The sequence below is a fragment of the Ruditapes philippinarum genome, unplaced genomic scaffold, assembly GCF_026571515.1.
Source record: "Ruditapes philippinarum isolate M1 unplaced genomic scaffold, ASM2657151v2 ctg20511_1_1_1_1, whole genome shotgun sequence".
Classification (NCBI taxonomy): Eukaryota; Metazoa; Mollusca; class Bivalvia; order Venerida; family Veneridae; genus Ruditapes; species Ruditapes philippinarum.
Genome location: NW_026864095.1, coordinates 469 through 8,428, shown reverse-complemented (window position 1 = coordinate 8,428; position 7,960 = coordinate 469). Strand labels below are relative to the sequence as shown.

The window sequence follows — 7,960 nt, the reverse complement described above, 5'->3', positions numbered from 1 at the left end:
AAAATAAAAGTATATTAATCGATATCATTATCTTTATATAAATTTATATGATATACATGTATATCATGTTGTTTGTTTTACGATTTGTAAGATGTAATTGACAGATTGAATTCCAGATGTACTTTTCGTCATGAATTATATTAATATTTTATCAGAAAATACCACCAGTATTCAATCATATTAGAATCGATTCGTTTTGTTTATACATCATTTATATTTTTCAGAACGTTCGCGAGGTAAGTGAAAGTATATTTCTTCTTATTACGTAAGGTATAAACCTTTTTAAAGATTTCTTATTTTACTAATTTGTGAAACAATCGTACTATAACTTGCTATGATATTGTCTTTTTATTTATTATAATGTTTTACGTAGAATCTCAGTGGTATAGGAACGGATATACTGATGTCTGTCTGATATCAATTATTAATATTTTACTCTCATGAGAAGGACGAAACCGATATCATGACGTATTGTACCAACTTATAGTATAGTAGTGAGTAAAGTAGTGAGCGCTGGTACAACAAAACTATATCTTAATGCATAACTTCTATTACTTATTACATATATTTTATTCATATATATGTATGCATTAAAATGATATTACCCAACTGCGTTAACATTTTCCCCCAAAAATTTAAATAAAGAGTATTTGTTGCTACCGATATAGAAATTATCACATGTTTTTTTTACTAGATAAGCATCGATTTTAATCAACATCGATACTGAAGCTTGCCGATGATACCTGACTGCATGTTTTAAGCAATGACTGCTTTATTTTCAAACTTACTTGTCACGGTTCAGAACTATTTACTCTCTCGAGGAAAAGATGTGTAAGCGGCCGAATAGTCAGTCGGTAGAGTCGCGGTACGGTATTCCGAGGGTCCTGCTCAGGCTTCATATTTTTCTCACCCTGTGACATACCTGATCAACTTAATTTTAGTGCGGTAAAAATAAGATTTCCATTTCAAACGGCAAGGTCACACATTTACGTCATGATATGATTGTGAATAGATAAAATGGTGTCGTGTTTTGCGCTTAACATTAATATTCAAGAACGGTATTTAAATACTCATGAAAGTGTGTCGCACTATTCCACATTGAAGCTTTAGATTTGTAGCCTTAAACGTCAGTGTGAAATTTAGCTTGAAAGAAATATTTTCGTAAACGGTATTAAGATGTTTGTTATGGTTAGAAATTGTGTCAATCTTTATAATCTTAAAATTGCTTTAAATGTTTTATAAAATCGATCGGATGCTTTGTCCATTTGTGCCATCTTTATGAATTGTTACAACAATAAAATACTTCTTATTCTTTTTTTTCTTCATTTTTTAAAATGATTTCCCCAAAGTCATACATGTATATATCTGCTCTAAATGCAATTTAAAACATCATGTTTTTTTTTTTTTAAAACTTTAAAATAACCCAATTCCTACTTTTTTTTATTTCCCCAAAAAAGTATTTAAAAATATAATTTTTAAAAAACATTGGGGACTTTATGAAAAAGAAAATCAGATATTTGATACCGGTTTATTTTAATTTTTGGTAAGTTTTTGCCCCCTATCGTGGACGTAAAAATATCAAAAGGGAAAAAGGTTTTTTGACGAGAAATTTTCTTCCCCCTTTTTTTGAAAAAACTATTTCTTATTTTATATTAACATTCATATTCTGGCGTATATTTCCCCACCTTAAACAGGCTCAATCAAACCGAGCCTGTAACATTTTCAATTATGCCGTGTTGGGCTTTCTTTTTGGATTCTTATTTTCTCTATTTTGTGGTGCTTTTCTTTCAACTTTTAAATATATGTTTTCTAATATGTTTTGCTATTAGTCATGAGTGTTTTAGGTAGTACTATTCCTAACAAAGAGTTTCATTCATTGAGTCTGCAATTGTCATGCACAAAATAAAAAATATTTTGATTGATAACATTTGTTCTTCATATAATTTAATATGATATATAGGATATTATTTGTTTTATGATTTGAAAGATAAATGTTCAATTAGTATTGAACGCCAAGATTGTCCTTTGCAATATTTTTAACTAATAATTTAGCGTATTCGTAGCACATAAATATAATTTACTGTATTTCTACAATTATTTGCACTTTTCACTCTCATTCTTATTCAGTATATAGTCCTGTCGACATTTTGAAAAATAAATATTATTATATTTCACATGTCAAATGATTCAGAATTGATATAAATCTCAGTTGTCCTTGTGAAAATTATGTGAGACAACGTGATCATCTGCTTTAATTATTAAATGGCAAACTGTAATATTACTTTGACGGTGACGGTTGATTTTACGTTTGGAACTGTATTTGTTGTTTAATTGTGAAAGTCGCTCTCTTTGTTTTTTTTCCTTCTCTTTTCTTTTTTGTGTTTTTCCCTGTTACAAAACAGGTAGATTTAACGAAAGATCGGTTTTAAGTTCTTCAATCAATTTATAGACAAACATGCTAAGAATATACTCGTAATGTGTTTAGCTCGTGGACTGTTTTGCACATTATGTATAAAGACCAATTGATATGATGTTAAACAAGATTGTTTCAACCGGCTTGTACAATTTAGCACCATATTAAATCTGCAGAAGAACCTCTTAAACTTGGAAGAATAAGATTTGCATATTTGGAACAGATAATTTGGACTTTCGGATCGTTCGAGTTAATATCAAATTATACAAGAGATATATTGCAATGTTAAATTATAACGCAAGTAAATCTATTGATATGTTCGTTTTCAGTGACTTTAACCATAGCGCCATATTAATACCATTTTATAAAGAAATATCCAGCCCACAAAAAATGAAAACGTTTAAGTCTGTGATCAAAAATAATTTCATTATGTACTTAAAATTAAATAAGTATTATCTAAGTTAATACGACTGATCATCGGATTAGAAGTCGTTACTTGATAGTTGTTGTTCAGTTGGATCTCTATAAGCTTCCTTACTCTCAACAGCTGGGGTAAATATAGTAAAGTAGATTTTATAATGTTCCTCTGTAACAAAGATTCATTTTACCATATGTGAAGCACATTGAAATATTTCAGTGATATAAAAAGTTAGTAGGCTATAACATAACTTAAAGAACACTAAATAAGTAGTTAAGAATGAGAGATATTGCAGAATCATAATGTTTGTGTGTTTAAAAGAAAATACTTGTCCTTTGTATACTAATTACAACAAAAACTTAGCAAGTGAAGGAATAGTGTTACACCACAGCTGTACACTACAAACCTTGAGAAGCGCCAAATAAGATACAACCTTGATTTATGTCTGTTTAGATCATCCCCGCCGTTGTGAAATGAAGTGTGAAAGGAGACGCATTACGAGGCAGAAACTCCATTACGTCCGTATTTATACTTTAACAGGACTGGTACGCTCAAGTCAACGCCAAAGGAAAAACTATTAAATGACTGTGCCAGGCGTCTGACATCATGAGTCTCTATAAAAACATAACTGACACGTTCAAATTGGTTATCATAATGCGATTAACATTGATTATGTATCTCCTTTTGTCAAATGGAGAGAAGTAAATTCCCCCCCCGCCCTTCTTCGTGGTCACCATCGTGTCGGTGTGCTGGGCCCATTCCTGGATGCTTATTATTTGCCGTATATAAGCAAAAGACGAGTAGATTTAAATTGCTCGTAAGCTTTCGGCTTTGCGGCTTGCTTCAGCACGAGTTTATTTTACATGATGCTCAAATATAGTTTAGGTTACTCAAATAACAAAACAATGGAGTTACGGTGTAACGCAATGAACGAAACAAAATAACTTACTTTGTTTTATGATATATTAAATTTTTATAAATATCAACATCCCTAACGAATTTAGCGATCCAAATTTTATACATAGTAATGCACTTTTAGTGGTGCCAGTTTTTATTTAAAAATAAATGGTGTCTTTAAAAATCATGATGATCAAGTTATTTGTTAATTGTATTTTTTATTTTATATTAAAGCGAATATATTATAGTACCCAATGTTCTCACGATGCATCGAAGTGTTGTGCTGGACAATAGTCATTTTTAATAATGTATGCAAAGAGAAACCTTTCAAAGTAGTTCGACTAATACTATCTGAATAAAACAATGTTGAAAATCTCCTTTTTTTCAATAATACATACACAATTTTTATTTGTGAACTAAAGCAGCAAAGATACAAGTTTGCTTTCACATTTTGGTTAGATTTTGGTCTGATGCCCTCAACGTCCTGTGTGTCCAATTATCTCAAGAGAAAGATACAGAGTTTTGCAATTTTAAAAAACTAATGTTTTTTTTTTATTTTCTTAGGTAAATAGATACATAAATACAAAACAAAATCAAATGTTTTATTACAATGTCATGCAAAATCTCTAACCTACCCCCATGCGTTTCTAACATTGCAAAATAGTGCCCCTGTAGGTGGAGACAACAATTTGTGTATTACGCGTGATCTAATTCTATCCTGCTTCTGCGATAATATGTCTAGATTAACAACCGAAATAACATGAATTCAGACAGTTTTACAGTCATTTATTTATTATTATACACAGATAAGAAGAAATTGTTTCTCTATTTGACAGAATTGTAAATATTTTGCAACAAAGTTAAAAACTTAAAATTGGTCCTGCAATGTTAAGCTTATGTGTTTTAACGTTTTATGTACTTGTATTTAATTAAACCTAACAATACATCGTGTCATACCGTAGTGTAAAAATATGCGTATCATTAAAATGCATATAAGACTCGACTCATTCTCTGCCTGGTTATAAACTTGGTGAAATTTTGTCATATGTCCTAACAATATTGATATGAAGAGTTGTCTATATAATACTGACGATTTAATATTATCATTATTATTATTGTTACCATTGTTTTGTTTCAGGTTTGAACCCATTTTTGAAAAAGTAAGTTTAGATTGTTTACCAACTATTTGCAATATTTAGCCTTGGAATAAAATAGTTATGAATCGTTTTTAAAGAAATATAATAAGAGTCACGAATACTAAATAGATAAATTACATATTTTGTAGAGCAAAGCGTACTTGTTATTCTCAGTTTGTAAATGAATGTCGTTGATGTAATATTTATAAATAAGATTGTTCAATAGCATCTACTATATTTTCTATAATAGTAAACCTTGAGATTCACTTTGCGTATTTACACTTTTCACTTGAAAGTAAGTCCTCCTCCCTGCCATACAATTTTTCCCCAGTTAGGACATAAAACGTTTTCTAATTGTAAAATTTGTAAATATATAAATAAAAGTTTCTAAAATAAGCAAGACGTAATGAAGGCGTTCGGGAAGTCAATCATTTTATCCTCATAATGAAACATTAAGCCACATGTTAAACTTTAAACTGTCCGAGAAGACACAAGTATAAAGAAAAATTCCCCTCTGATCACACAAAGACCAGAGCTTACATATTGGACATAAATTATTGTAAATTGCACTGTTGTCAAGGTTGTTTAAATAATGGCCCTCGGGTCAAACTTGCCGAGCCCGGGGTTATTGGTTTCCTCATATGTATATAGTAAAAACGTTAAATAACTTCTGAATAGCTTAGATATGACTTTTGAAACAGTGTCTAGTGGGCAGCTACCAAGTTTGACCAACACTCTAGTCAAATACAAGGTTCAGGTCAAGACACTTTTATAATAGTCCTATAGTATCAATTCTTTAACATTGTAATTAACTGAGTTTTTCTGAGGAAATACTCGTACAGTTCAATGTATGTGAATTATATACATATACTGCTCTTGAAAATAGTAGAGTATGCATTTGTTCGTATTTCACAATATATTAGTACAGTAAATATAGTTTCTATATACATTTATTTAATGTAGATTGTTATTAATTTTATTTATACAATGACATTTTTTATTCCATTAGATACAACTAGTTTCGGCGTCCGTGGCTGAGTGGTTAAGGTCGTTGTCTTCAAACCACTTGTCCCTCACCGCTGTGGGTTCGGGTCCCGACAGGGACTTTGATTTCTTTTATGTGAGGAATCTATCCAGCTAGCTTACGGAACGTCAGTGGTTCTACTCGGTACCCGTTTGTGCCTGAAATAATGCACGGAAGGGCACCTGAGGTCTTCTTCCACCAGTAAAGCTAGAACGTCGCCCCATATGACCTATACTGTGCCGGTCAGACATAAAACCAAATAAACAATAATCAGATACAACTAGATATTTGTTATGAATAGTAAATACCTGAGATATATCCTTTCTTAAAGAATTAAAAGATCTTAGTTAATGGTTTCTAGTCCTCTTTATAGGATTTATCGCCATCATATGATAGGAATTCATAGACGAATGACTTGATTACAAAAGAAAATGATAATGAATGTTTTCTTTTAAACAGTAAACACGATCATCAATAAGCCATTCACAGAAATAGTCAAATGCGGTGTGGTACTGACGAAATTGGTCGTGGAAATCAAACTCGAAAACAAACGTTGGTCATGCATCAAAACAAATAGAAATGAGCCGTGTCATGACAAAACCAACATAATGGGTTTGCGACCAGCATGGATCCAGACCAGCCTGCGCATCCGCTACATGCACTTTTCGGTAGCGTATATTCTAAATCTCAATATCAATTTGTAGGGAAATTTATCTTTTCAGTCGGCCTATCAATTTTGTATTACAACTGGTCTAATTAGTTTGTAAAACATATAGGTAATGTCAGTTCTTATTGATATTTTTGTTGCCTGTATCTTTATAATGTAATTTATATGTTTTGGGAAAGTTTCGTGCATTGTGTGCAGTCATTATCTGATTTAAATGCTGCATAAATATTTAAGAAGTTTTGACATTTAGACTCATGATTGATATTAATTGATTTAAGATATAATCTTAGAGTTTATGTATTGTATTTTTGTGTATATAACCGGATTAATTTCATTAACTATTGTTGTTTATATTTAATCGTGTATTATCTATATCTTTTATCTCATATATCATTTTGGAATTGCTGTTCATTTGTGATGTTCTTTATTTATAACTATTTATTTATTTTGAATTTATTTTATTTACACAAGAATATGTAACTTGTTATTCCATCAGATTCATCCGATACAACTAGATATTTCTGAAGTGTATCTTTTCCAAGTTAATGATGCAACACCATTTTTTAGTCTATATCGCCATCATATCACATGCACTTGCAGTTAAATTGCTTTATTTCAAAGGAATGTTTAATAATTATAAAGATAAAAAGTTTTAGCTTCAGCAGTAAATAAGAGTAAATAAGATCATCAATAAGTCATCCACAGAAACAGTAAAATGCATATTAATATATGATGCGTAACGGAGACATTGGTTGTGGTAATCAACACAAATGTTTATCAGACATCCAAATTATTCGACGGGTTGTCATTATGTACATTTTTAATCTGGAATATTTTTTAATTTATAAATCAAATTCGATGTGTTTTAATCTTTGTTAATTCAAACTGTTATATATAAAGGACTCTCTTGTTACTTGTGTCTTTTGAAAAGTTTACATGTATATAATGTGTATTTGTTTTGGACTGATTTTTTGCTAAAACATTGTGTACTTAATATCTATATAAAAATCAAGCCTTTTATAACATTATAATTTTGTCTAATATTTTTCAATAAAACCATATAGTTAATATATGCATGATAAACTTTTGTTCACCATTTTTATTTCAATGTGTACTATGGGTAAAGTTATGAGTATAAATTGTATTCAACCAAGTTTTAGTTAGTACAATTCTCAATATCATAATGTGTAAAATTTATTCGGCAAAATTAAACAATATTTTTTGCAGTTTCTTTATTCCTGGCTTCATACATGCCTATATGTATAATAATTATTTCTTAAACTACTTTTTTAACATAGAGTTAATAACAGCAAAGGCATTCAGTTTCTTGCTAATATTGTTCTTTTTGCATGTGTGATCAAAAATGTATTGATATTTTTTTTTTTTTTTTGAAAACGACACCATG

At 30.2% G+C, this 7,960-nt stretch overlaps 1 long non-coding RNA gene across 1 annotated transcript; it reads left to right on the top strand.

Moving 5' to 3' along the window:
- Positions 1–222: 222 nt before the first annotated feature.
- Positions 223–7,542, top strand: LOC132724417 (uncharacterized). The gene is made up of 3 exons (XR_009624904.1): positions 223–236; positions 4,867–4,888; positions 6,348–7,542. It is a non-coding gene; the product is annotated as an uncharacterized LOC132724417 (long non-coding RNA).
- The last annotated feature ends 418 nt before the right edge of the window (positions 7,543–7,960 follow it).